Here is a 20,387-nt window from a genome sequence, read left to right as displayed (position 1 = left end):
CTATTGATCTTTGGAGGCTGGGTGACTACAACATTATTTTTCTCAGCTATGCCCTAGTAATACACAGCTGAAGGGAAAGTCATGATGTGAAAGAAAAATGGCAATTGCCAAATTCAGAACAAATGAAGGACTCATCTTTTGATGACTGTCCTGAAAGGTTATTTCATATGTCTTCATGCCACAGAATGCTGTGAATAATAATATTATAGACCTGTTCAAAAAAAGATTTGATAGATTCATGGAATCCAAGTCTAATGAGGTATATTAGATAGAACGAAAACATCTCTCATTCACAGAGAGGCTAAACACTGGGAATATCCCAGAGAAAGCACCACTTTCTGCTTATCCTGTCTGTGTGGGGTTTCCTGGGTATCTTCTGCTGGACCCTCTGGAGACTCATGCTGGAGTAGATTGACTTTTGGTCTGATCCACATGGCTGCCCTCTGCAATTAATCCTGTTTGAGTCAACAGAAATAGTAGAACAATTTGGACTGGCAGCGAGGCTTGACCAGCATGGGGTTTGGTTGAAGTATTTATAATTCTGATAAACCAAGACTGAAATTAAAGAATAAAGGAAACAATAACTCTTCCTTTGCTTCTTCTTATTGTGGTTTCATTCCTTTATTTCTTGATGTGGATTCCAGAAAATTAATTGAGCATTAAGACCCAAAGAGCAGTGCTTTTGGGGCTGATTGTTGCATGCCTCAGCTGCTGTAATAAAGTATGAGTTAATGACTTTAACCACCTGAAAAGTGCAACAATTTCCCTGTAAATTCAGTGCCTGGAGTTACTTATTGTCTGATCACTTAGTCTGTAGCTCAGAAAAAAGGAAGAATTGAAAAAGCAGAAACTTACTGCTGTTGCATTTAAGGAGTGTTAAATAAAAATAAGTTTAAAAATAAATCCACATTCTTGTACGTCCTGGACATTATTGTCCTGTGCATGACATACCTGGCAGTGAGTCAGCATATTGCATTCATGTATGCAGTTTGGAAGCTGTTTCATAACTAAAAAGAAACCTGTGACCAATCTGTAAAATCAGCCAGACCTGAACCTGGCAGTACCGCACACTGTAATCCTGGTGTTAGGCCAGGCTTGACTGGTATAGGGAATGTTATTGAATTTTGAGCATGCTGTTGGTGTGCTTCTTGTAGGTTAGTCAGTGCAATCAGTAACTTTTCCTCTCAGCCCCATTTGCAGGAAATGACCAAAAATCCTGTCTGCTTTAAATGTTTTTCAATATAAGACAGAAAAAGGGGTAAGCTGAAATTCAGTGCCCCTCATTTTCCTGGAGCCCTGTATCCCTTACATAAGAAGCCTATGTGGTTTTTCTTATACAGACAGCTGCATTTTTAACATGTTGAGTGACTGTCCAGTGAAAGCTTCAAGGCTGTACCTTGAGAGAATCCCAGCAATGTGAGCAACTGAAAGGCTTGCTTTTGGGTTTCAGCCTCTTCAAGACAAAGACCATCCTTTCACCTTCACAATACTTGGGGCAATGGTGTCTGCTCCTCACTGTGGACTGTGCCTGCTGTAACACTGTCTGCAATAAACAGTATATATAATAACAGTAACAACAAAAGGTGGAAGCTCTTGGAGACAAAGGATGGTGACTTGCAGTAATTTATGTTGTTTTCCCAGCTTTGTCATACACTTGATATGTTACCTTGAAGAAGATATTTAATCTCTTTCTGGTTTAATGTTCCTCAAGATATGCTTAGATAACTGTGCTTAGCAAGGGTGTCAGGAGGCTTAATTCAGAAACGATTGTGAAGCCTGCCAGTCTCCACAGAGGGTCCATATTGTCCCAGATGATTGTCCTGGTGGCAAAGGATATGCAGAGAATGCGAACAGGTGATCAAAACAAGAAGTTTTGTGTTGAAAAATGTCAGGCTGACCCTTTCTTCCACCTCCTTATAGCTTGGATACAGATAAGGCCAAGTGAGGGAATTCCTGTCTGAAGCAACACCACAACAGGAAATATTCCCTTTAAGTAAGCAAAACCTTGAAGCTGAATGGAAGAAAGGGCTAGCCCTGAGGAGACTGGCTATTGCAATTGCTAAAACCCAAAATATCCTCTGCTTTACATGAGCGGTCTCTCTGCCGTTGTCACAGATCTCAGCCTTCAGCAAGGGCTGAAATGAGAGCAGCCATTAGCCTTGACCCAGGCATTGCCAGCCATGCCAGGTCCTTCCCCTGCTAATGGCTGCCAATGCATTTCTTTTGGCAGCAGCGAGGCCAGGGAGTTGGCTGGTGAGCTCCTGAAAGACAATGCAGCTGCCAGGTCCCATTATCTCCCAAGGCACGCTGCAAAGGGAGCTGCCTGGGGATGTGATTTACAGTGTGAGGCTGAATCCCCCTTGTTCTGTGTGGGGTGTGGTGGTGGCGAGAAGCACCACCTTGTCCAGGAAGGGATGGCCAGAGCTGGGGTCCTGACAGTGAGGGATTAAAGCAATAACAGACTTGGATGTGATACAATCCAAACCTCCTTCTTCCTGGACAAATCTGCAGCTCAGAGGATCTTATTTTAAAGTACCTCTGGGAGATACTGCCCTTCCTTTCTCTGGCTTTATCCTTGCTGCAAAGCCTGGCTGTGCTGTGCCACATGGACCTGCTTGCACTTTCTGGCATGCAAAGTTACGCCTTTCCCAATGAACTTCTAAATCATGTCCCCACTGTAAATTTTCTTTTATTGCTTTTAAAAATTTTTGTTGCAGAAACCTTATCCTTCTAGTCAGAGGTTCTTGCTCAAAGATACTGCTCTGCAATCTCTCAGGGAATCACAGCTCCTCCTCTGAAGAGCACAGACTGTAAAGTCCATGTTTCATTTATGGACAGCCCCTTCTGTGTACATCTGCCAGAAATGCACATATGAACATGTACCAAGATGAGTATAAAACTGTCACTAGGTTAGGGGAACACTGTGCATCATTCAGGTGGTTCATTGGCTTCCTCAGATCAGTGTTAACAAGGAGATGTCGAACCCCTGGTTTCAACTAGCTCATAACTAAATGCAAACTCTAACACTTGGAGCATTTTGCCATTTTGAAACCTCCTTTGTCAAATTTTAGGTTTGCAAATCAATGTCTGGCGTATATCCATTCAGAGATCTGGGGCAGTGCCAGCGTACTTAGTGTGTTGAACAAGTCAGGAAAGGTACAAAAAAAAACTGAAGTGGCAACAGTCAGCCACTTGTGTTCAGTATAGAACTCTGCATTTTGTTTAGCTTTTTCATAGTGTCCTTTGTCAAAAACCCTGCTGAATGGGGATGGCTTGGTTAATCTGACAAGAGGGTTTCAGCATTTTATAACATTTGGTATGGCTTTCAGAGAAGTGAAATGCGTGCCACAGAAGGCGTTTTCAGCTGTGGCACCACTGGATGCACTGGCCTGTCATTTCACTGACACGCATGCTACATGGTGTTGAAATGCTACAAGTTTCACTGAATTTTTTTTTGGCACCTCATCCGCTAGTGACAGTAAATATGGCATATGAGGGAATCCAGATCAGAAGTTATTTGTGCATTGCTTTACATCAGTACAAGCTTGCAAACTGCAAGAGAAAAAGTCAATATTTTAAAATCTACTTCATATCGGTACACTTTTCAGTCATGACAAGCAAGGATGAAATTTCAGTTTCATAATTTTAGGCAATGAGTGTATTTAATCACTGCAGTTGCAGGAATAAATACCAGAGTAGGAAAGTGGTGAGACAAGACAATCAAAAGAAATGTTCTGATTTACTATCTGTTGGAGTAACATTGCAGCTATTTGAGGTAAAAATGGTCCGAATGAATTAAACAAATATAGCCTGAGACTTTCATATGAACAAGATGACTGTTTCAAGAAAACTGTTCTATCCTAGATCAGCCCCATTAATTTTTTTTTTGCTTTTACATTTTTTACATTATTCTTAATTTTTTTTTTTCATAAAGATGCCTTTAAGGGTTCTATTTATCATTAGTAAAATGTAAATAAATGAAATTAGAAGTTCAAGAGAGAGTGAAAGCTGTGTGTGTATTGAAAGGTGCCTGACTAGATCACAGAGCTAGAAGTTTTCCTGCAAAAGACTACCTGACCCAAAACTGAGCAAAATGGAGAAGTTCCAGCTTTATTGAATATTCTCACAGAAGGCCACTTTAATACTAAAAAATTTCTGCTTCTGAAATGCAACCATCTTTACTTACCCGGAAAATAAAGAGAGTGCAAAAGTGAGAAATGAGTAAAAGCTCTTGGAGCGGTTTTGTGTTTGTTTTTTAATGAAAGAAAAAAGAAGTCCTTACTCAGTCTTACTTATGCAAACCAGAATTTCAAAATTATTGTGTGAACTTTAAAATGAGTGCCCATTCCTTTGTTCCTAAAGCCCTCTTTGGGCTCCTCCACTGATGAACAGTTTTCTCTGTTCAGCAAATAGTCTTCCTATCTCTTTGGTAAAGAATGAAGCTTCTTTGTTTTGGGACAAGATATTTCCAGTCTATTTCAAGGTCTGAAATGTCTTCAGGCCCCTGACTGGTTTGTTGAATCTAAATACATTCTCCTGGATCTTCTTTTGGCAGGTTTAATCATTACTTGGCTGAGTTCCAGGGCTAAGTATGTGGGGTTGTAGAATTCATTTGAGATCTTGAACCTGGGGAGTTTCATTACCTGACTATCACTGTGGTAGAAAACACTGTACAAGTTCTAAAATTTAATTTCATGCTCCATTCGTTTTGTGTCACTGCTTGTTCTGTGACACCCAGACCTGCAGGTCTGTCTGCCCTTCCTTCCACATAAACATGTAGAAAGACAGCAATGTTTGGATAGAAATTTTACTCCCAACTTTCCGGTATCTGCTGAAGAACTCAGCATTAATTGCAGCCTTGCCCATTTCAATTATCAAGAAAGCAGTAGGTAGCAGAGGATGTTAGAGCACTCTCCCAGGGAGTGAAAGATGTCCAAAAGAATAATAAGAAGGCTTTCCCACCTTTAACCATAGCACAGCAGAGGTCAACAAATGTAGCCAAGGTTATACCAATCAATACACATTTAATTATTATTTAATTATTGAACATTCCTGTCTGAAGCTGAACAATCAGATTACAGACTCTTGTCAAAAGCTAGATGGATAAGTTTCCCTCTGGATGGATGCATTGTGCCTAAAAGAAGCAGTAATTCAGACAAAGGAACATACATCATTTTTAATTGACGAAGGCTGGCCCCTCAACACGATTATTCAAAGCCTAGTGCCAACTAATGAATCTGCAGTGCAACAACATTGTAGCACTTTGGCTTGAAGTTAGTGCTTCTAAACTACCATTTAATTGTTTCAGTTCATATAATTTGGATTTATGAATAAACATGCATTTTCCTTGGGGCTTTTCTAACCCTTTCTTGCAGCGGTGAGCAAAGTAGAACTTCAATTTTTGTTTTGACTGAAGTGTTTTGACTGAAGCACTGTTGATTTTCTAAATTGTAATAAGAATTTCTCAGGGTAACATCACTTGTCACTACATGGACTCTGTTTGCTGAAATCTGTGATTAAAAGTGCAAATGCAAAATACAGTTCAATGTGCTGTTTTTCTTGAAGGCCCTTCTGCTTCTACAAATTCTTAATTTAAATACCATTAGCTTTATTTGAAAATAGTTCTGTTCAGGAATATAGTGTAGAACAACATACAATAATCTTTGCCAGCTAAATGTCTTTATCACAATTCTTAATTAACTTTAATTAACTAACATGAATTCAACAGAATTTCAAATTAGCCAGTGGTTGATTTTATATTATTTCTGCTACTTTTCTATTATTTTTGTATTTTTCTTGCCCTCTTTGAAAATTTTGTACCTGAAAAATAACCCATAAATCCAAAATGGTAAGACTAATTTTAAAGACATAAGCTGTCATTGACAATACCCTTGCTTTGCCCTAAATTGCATGTTAACAAGAGAAGGTACACAATAATCAGCTAAGCTTGCAAGTTTCAACTTGAGCATTTTAGAATTTTTTTTCCATATTTTGCAGTTTTTACTATTAAAAGTAAAAAAAGAATGCTTCATTTTGAAAATCTTGTTGTGTAGGAAAAAGCTGCTGATGATTTGGGTCCTGCTACTTACAAGAACATCCAAATCATACACTGGTGTTTCATAAACATCAACAGAGCCATCTGCAATCTTTAGTCCAGGTGAAGAACTTGAAAGCCAAGGGAGCCTCTTTATAAACAGCCAGTGAAAAACTGAATGTCAATGAAATGAGTTTTTAAGTCAACCACTTAATGTTATGAATAGAATGTGGGAAAAAAGAAAGTGTAAATTCTTGTATACATACCACTGATCACACTTAAATTATGTTTGGCACGTCTCTAGTTTGAGAGCTGAAACTTGGCTTGTGTATCTGAAAAGCACAAAAAAATATGGGGGAGTTCATCAATTAATTTTTCATATGGCAGATGTAGGAGATAACCTGTTGAATTACTCATATTCCTTTAATGAAATGGTATGGATTTGTAATAGAAATATTTGGCAATAAGGAGAGCCTATGAATCAAAAGCTTACATATTGTTTGAGATATGAGTAAGGCGGTGGTTTGAAAACCAGTGTTTTCTGCTGGAAAGACGTGGTAACAAGGAAAGTTACTGGCACAGGAAAAGGTGGTCTTTACATAGATTTGAAGATAATTTTGGAGGTCATAAAAGCAGATGTTCAGTCCTGACAGGGTAGGATATCCTAAAAGTAAAATGACTGGTTTCAATTACAAATGCAGACTGTGATTCAGTTAAAATTAGACCACAAGAAATTGCAGCTGTTTGAAGTAGGATAGCCAACTGCATTCTAGCCCATCTACCGAACTCCACTTTTTTTTTTTTTTTTTTTTTTTCAGGGATAAAACAACATATACGTGAGATAAGAGAAGTTATTCAAGATAAGGAATTACACAGTTCCTTTCCTAATCAGTCATGGGCAGCACCACTTTGCTGTGGCTGTCATGGTGTGTAATATATCCCTCTTTCCATCACCTCCCAGAGACATAGATGTGGGGCCTCTATTGCCAGAAGAATTGTGGATTTCTATTGGGGACTAGTACTGCAAGGTATTTATTGTCCTGAATATTGTGTTGTCTGATATAGGTAAGCAAGAACATCATTTGGATGCTTGCCAATCCCAAACGTTTGGGGTGTTTTTTAATTTATCTTTTCTTTGGGGTCTGTTTGGGGCTTTTGTTTAATGCTTGTTTTCATTTCTGTTTGCTTTGTTGATTTTTGTTTGATTGTTGTTTTTTTTTTTTTTAATTTTTAATTTAATTTTTTAAGAGTGTGGTCACTCAAACATTTGTACTACAAAGATTTCTTAGTCTTAATTTGAAGCATGGATGACTATACATTTCAGGAATTACACTGGAAATATATGTACTGTGTGTCAAAGGAAAGCTGGCTTTGTGTTTAACTTTACAAGGAGAGTGTTTGCACAGGAGACATTAGTGTGATTTACCAAGGGTGTTCAATCCCTGAAGTCACAGAGAATGTGTTGCCCAGCTGCTCAGGAATTGCATTGGATCAGCCCTTGCCTTTTCTTCCTTAAGCAGATATTGCTTATGGGCATATGGCTGCAGAAAGGGTCACTGCTTTTGCAATGTATGTTGGGCTTTCCATCTCAGAATGAGAGAAAAGGCAGTTCTTCCACTACTTGGGATGGATCCACCCCAACCAGCTTCAGAGATTTTCATAAGCATTACCAGGGAAGCTCAGAGAGTACTCAGGATTGCTAATGACTATGTAGAGAAAAAACACAAAACCCCCGAACATATCCACAATACAAAGTGCTCTGAAAGTATTTGGGAAGAGGAACATTTGTGTTACAGCTGGATAGCAGAGAACAGTGCTGAAAGAGAAATAGAAAACAGGAGTGACATCAGCATGGGAAGGGCTCAAATTAAAAAGTAGAGAAAAGACTGTGAGAAACATATGTATCTGTGAATGATTTAAGAGTGAAAAGTGGAGGAGTCAGCAATATATGAAAAATTGTGTTTTCCATAAATTAATATGTCTTACTGATACTTATTCCAAAGATTATGCATTAAAATACACTTTCATGTGTACAGAGGTATGAATGTGGAGTGTACAAAAGAATGCAAGACAGTGCTGCTGTAAATGTTGTCTGAACATTTGGAGAAGCTGCTGTTCTGCATCTGTGTTCCTCAGTTAGACTTGTGCAAGAATGCTAGGTGACCCTTCATGTTTCCTGACATTCCTACCAGTGGTAGGGGTGGCATAGCCAGCAACTGTGTGTGGCCCACTGGGTAAGTGTGCCTGCAGGAGTGTGCAGGTAGCATCCTCCCACCCTCCCCAGCAAGGACAGGGTGCTAGCACTCACAGCTCATCGCGGCAGAGTGCCTGACCCCCAAAATGCTGGAGAACAAACAAAATGCTGGAGAAGCTGCACAAATACAGAGCTGAGTACCAGGTTCTGTAATGGTGCTGACCTTGGTCGACCTGACCACACAAGCAGGACCACTGAATTCAATGCTGACAGTAAGGCCAGGATGAGCTGTAGATGTCATCCTGGAAGAAATGGCTGAAAGTGACAACTAGTTCAATTTCTAGATAAAATCCAAATGTGCCTTTTAGATTCCTTATTGATTATTCCCAGATACAAATACAAATAAACATTTTCAACTACCTTTTGATACCTTTTGATAATTTGATATGGAGGATCAAGGGCATGCCCAGTTTTGGAGAAAAGTGATGATGTTTTCAAACACAGCTTTGCCTGAGGTAGGTAGTGCCTTTCAGTGCATTTGAATACAATATTTAAACAGGTAGTTATCAGTAGGGAGAAGCCAGCCACAAAGCTGGTGCAGTCAGAAGGTTCTCAGGACGCTGCTGCCTTCAGCCTTGACACAAGTGCATACATGATTAACAGGCGATACTGTTTACTGTAAACAGTCATGTGGGTGTCTGGGGCAGCTGCTGTCTGCTAAACTGTCTACAAGGGCTAATGTGTTCTTTATAAGTTTGTCTCCAGGTTCTGCAAGACATTTTGTGAAACTCATAAAAATCTCTGGGCCATACCTGGAGAATCATAAAGGTAGCCACTGCTGGTTGGGGAATGACAACTCGGCTGCAGAAAGCAGGTTTGAGCACTCTACATGGCTGCAAGATTTCAAAGGGAAAACAGGCAGGCTTTTCAAACTTCTGGTAGTTCCTGCTGTATCAGGTCCCTCTATTTTTCCTTTATTATATTTTCAGTAACTTTAATGAGACTCTTATGATTAACAGCTTGAAGGAATCAGGATATTAGAGGAAATAAAAAGGGAAAGACAACACCTCTCCCTTGTTTCAGTGCTCTGTCTCAAATAAATCTATGCACTCTGATCTTTTAAATAATTACCTGGTGTTCCATTACCTAGTCCTTCTTTGCAAGCTTGTTTTTTTTGCTCCTGCAAACCCAGATCCCACCCAAATTCTGCCAGACTCATGCTGGGGTGTAACAATACCTGAAATGCTGAAAAAGATTGATGTTAAACTTCCATTGATTACTGTAAGGTAATGTGTTAAGAATTATTGATACTAATACATACAAAAGAGACTAAAGCACAGAAGAAAATCATGAAGACAGACAGGAGGAAGGGAAGGTGCATTTGTGACTCTATGTATCCATGTGCCCAGAGTGGTATGGTAGATAAATCTATAAATTTCCAAGCAACTAAACTGGTATTAGTGCTTGTTCTTCTCTGCTATTTTGAACTAATATGTCATAAACCATCACTAGAATAGTTTTTTTATGCAGTATCTCCATAGATACTAATGACACCCAGGAGATATAGATTTTTCTAGTTAAAGAAAGTGACATTTTTTTCTAAGTTTAATCATAAATCTGCAAATGCATGAGATCCAGTTCATCAAAGGTAGCTTTGTGCTTGCGGCCCACTGAGCTCCTTGTAGCTTCCCTGCCCAAGGCTCCTGCTGAACTATGAAAGCACAGTTCCCAAAAGCAAATATTCCCGTGTTGCAAAGGTGTGTTCTTGGTATGTGCATGGGGATTTAGAAATAGCCACCAATATCTGCAGAAATTTGAGAGAGTGAAAGCTCTGTGCAGAATCTCATAATTGTTTACTCTAGTTCTTCCATTTCCTGGATGTGCATGGCAGCACTAGCAGGGAATAGTTGGTATTATTCCTCTTCTGCTGTACATTTTAGCACTGTTTTCACCCCAGAGTTGTGTTTTCAGTGTGAGCAAGGTACATCTCACTAGCTGATGACTCAGGTGAACCAATCTTCCCACTCCTAACCACACACGGTCCGACTCCCAGCACCGTATTGCTTTGCTCAAGTTTGAAGACAAATGTCAGCTTCAACCATCTATTCAATGACATTTTAAACTGTCTGGAAATGGGATGTATGGTTACCCCAGGGCTCCCCAGGGCACTGTTTCCAGCCTACTAATGGAAGGACAGAGATTCTGCATTGTCTGAAGCCTGCTGGAGGTGGTGATTGCAGGGATGGATGTCCCCTGTGGTCTCCCAGTGTTCAGCCCAGGTGACCCAGAGTTCAGAAAAGAGAGCTGGGGACTGGCTTTATGAGAAGCAAAGCTAGGGTTCTGTGGAAATATTGGCTGGCACCAAGAGAATTTTCAAATTGTTCAATGGATTGGGAGAGACCTTTAGATATCATCTAAAGGTGATCATCTAAAGGTCATCCTTTTGCAGCGAACAGGGAGATCTAGAACAAGATCAGGTTGCTCAGAGCTCCATCACCTGACCTTCAGTGTTTCAAGGGATGGGACAACTACTGCCTGTCTAAGCAATCTGAGCCAGTCTTTCATCACACTAGCCATAAAAAATTTCTTCGTTATGTCTAGTCTGAATCTTTTAGTTTAAAACCATTACCCAATGTCCTATAGCAACAGGCTCTACTAAAACGTGTATCTCCATCTTTTTTACAGACCCCTTTTCAGTACTGAAAAGCTCCTCTGAGATTTCCCCACGGTCTTCTCCAGGTTCAACAATCCCAACTCTCTCAACCTGTCTTCATAGGAGAGGTGTTCCATCCCTCTGATCATCTTTGTGGCCCTCCTCTGCTCTCTCCATGAGGAAGAGCCCTTAGGTCCTGCCTCACATTCCTCCTCCTGATAGGTGGGTGCAGTGGTGCACGTGGCATGAGTGGGACCAACCCTGCCAGCCCTGGCCGAGGTGGGATACTGTGAGTGGGCCACTGGGCACTAGTGCTGAGTGCCTGGGCTCAGCTGTCAGCCAGCCTCCCTGCTTTCCTGAAACCAGGTCCAGCACCATCCAAGGTCACCCCTGGCACTTGCAAACAGGCTGTCACTGATGGCTGCAGGGGAGATATTTTTAGTGTGTTGGAGGCAGTCTCCTAGCTACAGCTTGAAGAGCTCAGCTGGGCAGGGGCTGGCAGTCCTCAGCCTGCACAAAAGAAAACTCTTCTCATGAATCCTGCTGTTCAGGCCAAATCCTGCTCTGGGCTTGCTGCTGTGCTTCCCCGTGCCTCCCCCTTAGCTTGGCTTTCAGGGTTTGGTGGGAACATTGCCCAGGTATTCCTCTGGGTTCCTGGAGTGCAACTAGTGACCGGGGTTGTTTACATCCTCTGCTGAGCTAGAAATGGTCTTTTGTTCAAGTACAGAGATGTACACTGTCAGGATAAAAGACCAAATATTGTTTATGTTGCATGTAGTAATCTATCTCACATCTGCCAGAGTCTGGCTTTATGTAAAGATGTGAAAGAACATTCATTAAGTCCTCTTTAAGGGCAAGGCTATTAAAAAGTTATTTTAATTTTAGGCATGAATTCAGAATTTCCGCTCTTTTTGAAGTCGCTTGTCTTCCTTAAATTGCTATCTGTCTGAGAACTGTTTATGGATAATAAAATGTCTTTAAAGATTCTCTTTTGTTTTGGAAAAACGTTGGAGATAATTTGTCTGGTATCTCCTGGATGTTTCGCAGACACTGCATGGCTGTTGGGCTGTTACTAGGATGACTGGAAGTCAGGCAGGGTTACCTAAGTTTCCAACTTTCTTTGTACAATTAAAGCAGACAATGTAACTGCTGCAAAGTGCAGGGCATCCATGTAACTCAATAAAAGCTGAGCAGCAGAGAAGAATGAGCTTTGAGATTGATAATTTCTTCTTTGGGAGCAAAATATCTAACTGTGTCTTGAATTAATAGAGTAATTTTTTTTTTCCTCCATATTTCCTTCCTTTTGCCCTTTGAAAAGAACTGCATTTGTTCTCTGAGAGCTGAAGGACTTTTTCCTAGTATTAACTCTGATACACACTGCATAGGAACAATGAAACCTCTTGTTCAACTTTCATGAATGTTCTCCAGGGACCTGGACTTCTTTTGCTGCTGACATTATTTTATTTACCATTTACAATTTCATATTATGCATGCACAGAGCTCATCAACATTTGTTAAATAGTGGAATAAATTCTGAATTTGCCCTTCTGCAAAAACATGGAATAGGTTAACCATAATCTTGGAGAGGGAGTGAGGTACACGTGCCTGTAAAATGCCAGGGTTTTATATGGAATGGGTACCAGTGTTGTAGTCCAAGGAATTTTTTAAAAACTATTTTCCTCTGTGGTATCACCATGAGAACTTTCTTTTTCAGTTACAAGTACCTCTGTATCTCTAAAAACCAGAACACTTTTTAGGGTACAGTTGTGATAGAAGAGAACCAAGTATTACTAAAGAAGAATGAACAGAATCCCTGTACAACAAAAACTGAACATTGTTATGCATCTTAGAGAGGAGTTATTCATAAGCTGAGGACCAAATGCATTTTGAGGATTCTATTTTAAATAGCCCAGAAAGAAACAGAAGTTTTTTCATGTCTTTTATAAGTTTAGGGGTTACTATTAACAAAAAAAAAAAAACAAACAAAACAAACAAACAAAACAAAATGAAACAAAAAAAAAAAAAAAAAAGGACAAAAAAGAAGAAAAAAAAAGAAGAAAAATAAATGAAAACTAATTCCAGAAAGCTTGCATATATTATTACAGCAAAGCTCTAGTATAGGATAAATATGTTTATGCCCTCTTCTATGAGACTTTTTGTTTTGTTTTGTTGGAAATTAACTGTTATAACTCTTATGCTCGTAAAAAGGTATTTTTTCTTATGCGGAAGAATTTCCAAATTTGCTGGGAACTGCTTGAAAGAACACAGTAAGGTCACAGTGTTCCAGCCTTTCTAATACCATATCTAATGCTATAATCTCGTACTCCCCCTTTTCTTGAGTAAGCCTATCCCTAAGGTCCATGTCTTCCATGCAGTCAGCTGAAGTAGGCAGTAATTTCCCTCGTGACCGTGGAGAATTTGAAATCAGTTTGAGATATACAGAAGTTTTCTGTGACATTCAAATGCCTCTACCTTTCCCTAGGCAACAGTGAAGGAGCTGTAGCTGCCACAGCCTAATTTTCAGCCTGGCCTGGTCTTCCTGGTCTTCACATGTGCACCAGAGGGAAGTAGCACATCTGGACTGTCCTGTCCAGCTGTGAGCTGCTGCCAGGGCCAGCAGTGACAAGTAGCCAAGACACATTGGGAGCACCTAAAGCAAGCAATGAACCACGGCCTGTCATCTGAAATTATATGTCACTAGGTAATACAGCATCGGCGTTGGAGTGCATGTGGGCTGGTAAACCTTTGCTGGAATGGATGGGCTGTAAGAAGACCATAATGGCCAAGAGACTCTTCTTCCCTTGTTGAAGTTTCCAGATTAAGGCTTCCTAGGGGAGCAGACTGCTTTTGCCAGCACACAAGTCATTACTGAATGGAACGAGGAGCATGAATTTTTATGGCCTGTGTTATTAAGCAAGTATAACTAGACAATCTAACAGCCCTTTTTGGATTTCAAACCCATGAAAACATATGTGGTGTCACAAGATCCTCCCTGCTAACAGCACAGCCCTTTCCCTTTGGTCCAAAAGGCAGCAATCAGTTGCCACTTGCTGGATGTAATGCACTGTTTACTTGTCTCTAGAGGTATGCAATTGATGTCTTATTGTGCTTTGTTAATTTTCTTTCCTTTTCATACTGTCACATACCTTTTTTTCCTGAATTCTTACTTTTATAGCTTCACTAAGTGCTACCTCTTCTGGGAAATAATCCTGTGTTTGAGCTTCAGCTGTTCAAGGTGTTGAGAGCTCTGAACCATCTCCAAGAAAGCTCTTAAGAGAATGGTCAGCTTTAAGTGTATGAGGAGTCTGGGCTGAGAAGCACTGTGGTTTTAAATGGAGCCCTTGGAGCATAGTAGCCACTTTGCCAAAAATCAATTGATTTAAACATATAAAATGTCACTATTTTGACCATTATGTATTCAAGGTTCCCTTAGAGCATCCCTGAAGCATTAGGGCAGCCATTGAGCACTTGCTGTTAACACCCTATTGAATACCTATGACTCTGAAGGGGTCCAGAGAAAACAGAAAATGGGAGAGGAAAAAAATGTCTTGTTAAATAATTCTGTATTCAGATTTTCCCAAGGAAAAAAAAAAAGAAAATCTCAGACTTTGGATGTTTATCTCCTTTTAGAGATCTACAGAAATCAATATTCAAGTTAAAATATAAAGAAATATAACAAAAAGAAGAAGAGGAGAATAAAGAATGTTTGAAAAGAAACAGCAGAGCCTGGCCTGATGCATTTGAGCAAGGCCTGATGTTAGGAATTTCCTTGTAGAATAAGCAAAATAAAATGTCATCTCATGGTTTAAATACTGCCAGATGATTCAATATACTTTTCACAGCATTCTTTCACCATGTGATATTCTCTTATGTTTGTTGAAGTCAGGAAATGAGAAACTGCTTGAAAGGGAAAGGTTAGGCCTCATGTCACTGTATAATATATGCCCACAAGCCTATTGTATTAACAGAGCTGCTTAAGATAGTTCAGAATAGAAGATGGAGTTAATTTCTATCAAAGTATATTCTTACTGTGATCTGCTGACAGAAATCAGTGTATCGTGCACTTGTTAAATTTAGGTTCACAAGGAACAGGAATGGTGAGGAAATTATATCTTTCTTGGAGAAGCTAACATTTGAAAAAAAGTTTTTAGCTTGAAGGAGGATGAAAAATCAAACTCTTACACATGTTCATTCCAGCAGTCTATTAAGGAAGACATGTTGATTTGAGTAAATTAAAACATTTCATGTCAAAATTTGTAGACTTTTCATCAGATTCTGACTCCCATTTAGAGTTTCTACTATAGGTACTTTGAAGTTCTGAAAGATTGTTTGAACCAAAGATGAATTTTTATACTAATAATGTTGAAACTGAAAATTTTGATAGTCTTTTAAGTAGACTTTGGAGTAATTTGAGAAAAAAAACCCAACTTTTTCCAACACATGTTTTTCTTTTCAAAGCACAAATGTTTCCTAAAGGAAAAATACTTTATCTGAAAAACTCTCAGCCACCCATAGCAATGAATTAAGTAATCCATGTTTTAATTACCTTGCTGTTTACATTCTCTGTAGTTTCCCAGACTTGAAGGAAACTATTAAAACAAGGGTAGATGGGATTGTCTGTTCTACTCACACTCATAAAACTCAAATATTGTGGTCTGGTGAGATGTCAGCCTAGTTCAGATGTTCTCCTGCCTGCCATGTTAGAGACTTTGTTCATGACCAGAGGCACATACAAAGCATTAATGTATGAATGTCACACAAAGCCTGCACCATATGTGGAAGGGACTCGGAGTGCAGGAAAGGATTTTTCACTTGTTGCATTTTTTCAATTCATATGGTTGTCTGTCACTGTAGATAGGAAAATACAATGAAATTTTGCCCTTTCTTATCCTGGTTCGTTTAAAAAAATGGTGGTTTTTTCATAAATGTTGTGATGTTTTCAGTTATTTCTGGGTTTAGCAACAATTCTGTTTCCCACCCCTAAATTAGAAAGGGTTGATATAGCCTGCCTCTTTCTTATTCCTTTGGCCTTAAGAGGTAATTCAAGAATTAAATATTTTATATGCATTTTACTGGAAGAGCTTTAAATGCACATGAATGGTCTCTACCATTAGTGAACATGAGGTGGAAAATAGCAATGAATTATGACTTAATAGGATTTAAAAATCAGCTGATTCTGGCATAATACATACAATCAGTTGCAGGCAATTCATTTTTAACAAATCCTGCCAATATGTTCATTCATCCACCTTACTGCTGCATTGGTGTTGCTGTAGCTGCTGGGGCAGAGGCTGCTTGTGGCTGCTTTCCTTGTGCTTGGCAGCCCTTGCTGCCCAGCATGGGCCTGTGCACCCCACTCAGGCAGGCACTCCTGCCCACTGCCATCATCTTGCCTGGAGTCTCCCCCTTGGTGGGATGGCAAGTCCCCCTGTCCTTCTGAAAACCTCCCTGTGCCACCCCCAGACCCTGCAGGAGGGCTACACTGGATTCAACCCCTGGGGCTTCATGGCTCTCAGTGTGCTACAGGATGGTCTGCTGAAACCTGCTGATTGCTGCTAAGTAGGCCCCAGTGAGTGCTTGATCAAGCAAAGCATATCTCCTTTCCCTGAATATAGCCCATAAGCTTTGGTACATGGCAAGGAAGCAAATCAGGGCTAGAAATGGGAATTTGCCAGTCTGGAGTAAGTTTTTTTTTAACCTCTTCTCTATTACATTATTTACATTTATGCAAGTATTCTATTCTGGACATGTAACTGCATTGATCAGGTTTCTTCTGTGATTTGGCAAGGATATGGGCTTACACTTTTTATACAATTATGAAAAATGTATTTTTTATGCTGAAAGAACAAGATAGCTCAGCTGCTTTCAATGTGAAGGCCCACCCATAACTCCATAAGACCAACAAGATGTGTTTCTAAGAGCATTTTAGTTCAACACACTCCATTTCACTTCTCAGAGGGAGCTGGAAATGTGCAGTTGCAGTCCTGGATCTCTCTTTTTTCAGAATAATTTCTGCTGATTAAGACAGGACACATGGCTTACTTGTTAGTCTCCAGCTCTCCTAGAGGACTAGAACTTCTTCAGGCATTATGCAGTCTTCACACATTTAAATCTTTCAAAGGAATGAAAGGAGAGAAGGAACTGTTACAGACTGTGGTCACCTTTGTAACCTTCATTCCAAATACTGGAGAAGATAGCAAAGTCCACATTTTTTCTTTGCCAAGGATTGTAAATAATTCACTAAAAATCTTGTAAATAATCATAACTCATTGCATTTTCCAGACATGACAGAATAAGGAATGAACTTTCAAAGGCATGACATATGAGATTATTTCCATGATCTTTTGACCATAAAAGAAGAATGCATATATGAAATTGTTGAATCCAGTCTGTCCTCTGTCGGCTACCCACTGATTTATGCAGGCATATAAATTACTTAGCATCAGAAGTCTGTATGTTGTATGGCCTCAAGTCAGCAAGACAAACAAGTACATGCCTAATTTTAAGCAGATGAGTTGTTTTAAGGGAAAGGGCTTTTGTGAAAATTTAGAATTAAATTTTTTCTACAAAGAACTGAAAAAGATACATTGCTTCCAGATGAGCCTCCTTCCAGAATCCAAACATCCTGACATCTGAATATGCTGATGTACCATACTCTATCCCAACCAGACCAAATACAATTGATTTTTCAACAGAAATATAGAATACTTAACCATGGCAGAGCCATTGTCTGCGGGTGGAAGAAGCTGGACTTTATTACAGTCTTCTGGAGTTTCTATTCTGGAGAGCAACAAAGCACCTCTGGGAACAGAATTTATTCAGTTTTTCAAAGCAGTTGACTTCTTCATCCTATGCTTCAAAAAAAAAAAAGGAAAAAAAAGCTTTTTGAGTATTTCTGTCAAAGTCTTGTATAAAAATTTTGTTTATTCTGTCAAAACAAATACTTCATATGGTAGCAAGCCATAGACATGCCTTATAGATGCCATTGTGAAAATATGTAGACAACATCCTACTTTCCTCAAATCAGGCATGACCAGGACAACAGCTATTGCCTTTCTAGCTTGGGTAGAAGGTGTCTGACCACCTACAAGCAGGATGTTTTCTCCTTGTATGAAAATCATGCAGGTTTTACTGATTGATGCCAAAGAATCAAGGCAATGCAGTAGTCCAAAAATTGAAATGCTGGCAGTCTTCCTTTTGTTGCATAACTTGGTCCAATGCCATGGAAAATACATCAAATTAATAAAAAACGAGACAAAGAGTTTTGTCCTTGTATGTGCTATTGAGGTTTTATGAAAGCACCTTTCTTGATCTGTTGTTTGTTTGTTTATTTTATGACACTGTGGAAAAGTCTACATGGTGAATAATTAACTTGGAAAATCTTGGGAGCCTAGCATCTCTGAAGAAATGCAAATACCCTTGAGCTTCCTCGTGGTTTAATGGATTCTAAGGAAATTGTTGGAATTGGTCCACTGACTGAATAGTATTGGCTCAAACCCACAATTTTGAGTAGCATAAAGACATTATTTGGGGAAAAAAAGAGAGTTCTTTTAACAAAAGTAGTTAAAAACTTATGACAAGAAAATGGTAAATTAACTCTCCCGCCTCAATAAATGGAAGAATCTGATAGAATAAACTGCAGTACAACAGCAGGAAAGGATAGAGTCAGAGTTCTTCTTGAGCAAGGAAATATTAAGCATTTTATAGGTTAGCCTAAAGTGGGAGCTGAATTTTGTTCCTCCATGCTCAGGTTGACTTCAGCTTAGAAAGAGGAGTGACAGAGCTGCATTCACATGTTTTCTAGCTGGGGAGGAAAAATATTCACAAAAGACCCTTAACTTTTTATTTTGGGAATGGAAAGAAGATCAAAATAGACCAAATGTTTAGTGCAGACAGTACCAGTGTTTGGTGAAATGAATGCAAACCTTTCAGAATTTGCTGGGGAAATTAGCAGGAAATTAGAAAAACCTCCTCCAATTATATTTATACCTTTCATGTGATTACATTGTACTATCCAGATTTAGTACAAAGAAATTGTGGATTAAGTATTGAAAAAGGTAGTTCTTGAAATATCAAGGAAAAAAGCTTTCTCAAGAGCAGTAAATCTCAAAGAACATTTCCTACAGATGCAGGTGTTCAGAGGAACTTTTTTTGCTTCATGTAATTAAATATATAAAGATCTCAGACACTTTGTGTTTAAAATATCTTTTTATCATCCAGCACTGAAAGCCAAAGTTCTGGTTTAATGCAAGGCTGATCCAATGTTCCTTAAAATCAAGAGGATTCTATTATTTATCATTGTTAGAAATCTCTGTCTGGTACATTTTTGTCTGCATTTGCATTAACGCTTCTGAAGTTGTCCCACAGTTGTATCAACAGTGCAACTGAAAATAAGAGAAAGCTGAGAATTTGCATGTACCAACCAAAAAAGTTTAGTTGCTTAAGGTACTCTCCTCACCTCAGCCACAAAGGAGCCCAGTGCACTGGTCTGACATGCAGCATCTGTGACTCAAAACTGGCTGCAATTGAAATAAACACAGTTAGTCTAGAAGATGAGTCAGAGGAAAATGGCAGCTGTGAGGACTTTTCTCAAGGATGAGACTTGCATCTGCTCCGTGTGACATTTTTCTCCTGACTGCTATTTTGAATGGCCATCTGGTGTGAGTTTGTTCCAGCCACGTACACGCTCTGAGCAGTTTCTCCATCTACTTCCAGTACTCAGAGGCCCAGGCTTCACAGACCAGTGCAGATACGATCTGGGAAGCAAGCCTAACCATATTGCAGCTGAACATCACTGCATCTCCAAAGAAGCCAAGAGAACTGGCTGAAGAAGCAGTTTCCAAGACACCAGATGCTGTTTCAAACCAGTCATGCAAAGCTTGTTTTCTTTTTAATAGCTTGTTTTCATGCTGAGGAGATAGGTGGACACAGAGAGAGGGATGGACAAAGTTGCAGCTCTAGTCTATGTGAAATGCACATACTGTATTTTGCTATTCAAAACCAACATGCCTCTTGTTCATGACAAACATGAAAGCCACTTTGTGATATTTGTGTCCCCTCCTCTCCTGGTGTCATTGCAGGAAAGAGGTGCCAAAAGTTCTAATTCTTGTAATGTGACTTTCTAGCCATATGGCAATATGTTTTTAGGTTGAGAGCAGGAGATTCCCAATTTCAAAGCTACCCTTGTATCACGATTCCCTCCAAGTCTCTGCTCTCTTTTTTTACTTCACCATTTCTTTCATCACTCTCTCTTCTGCTTTCAGCCCATAATCCCTGACTGCTGTATTTTCTTTAAAGAGTAACTTGGAGAACTACAACACTATATACTTTATATCCCAGTTCTTGAGGATCTTCCTGAACATGTAATAAGGCTTGTAAATATTTCCAGCTATTTTTTTTTTAAATCCATCCTCATCAAACTAGGGAGTAGCTGCTACTGATGCATAATCTGTTCTTCATCTTGTTCCTTAGTACTGCACCCAAATTCTTTGGCAGCTTGCAGAAAC

At 39.4% G+C, this 20,387-nt stretch overlaps 1 long non-coding RNA gene across 1 annotated transcript in view; it reads right to left on the bottom strand.

Annotated features, from left to right (window-relative positions):
* Nucleotides 1-20,387, bottom strand: part of LOC128808200 (uncharacterized) — an 86,274-nt gene that overhangs the window by 10,708 nt on the left and 55,179 nt on the right. Inside the window, exons 2-3 of the long non-coding RNA XR_008437397.1 lie at nucleotides 17,595-17,730; nucleotides 6,301-6,366 (exon numbers count right to left, since the gene is read on the bottom strand). This is a non-coding gene — a long non-coding RNA (uncharacterized LOC128808200). The remainder of the gene's footprint in view (nucleotides 1-6,300; nucleotides 6,367-17,594; nucleotides 17,731-20,387) is intronic.

This window comes from Vidua macroura, chromosome 5 (genome assembly GCF_024509145.1).
Source record: "Vidua macroura isolate BioBank_ID:100142 chromosome 5, ASM2450914v1, whole genome shotgun sequence".
In the NCBI taxonomy this organism is placed as follows: domain Eukaryota; kingdom Metazoa; phylum Chordata; class Aves; order Passeriformes; family Viduidae; genus Vidua; species Vidua macroura.
This window is presented reverse-complemented; position numbering and strand designations above follow the sequence as displayed.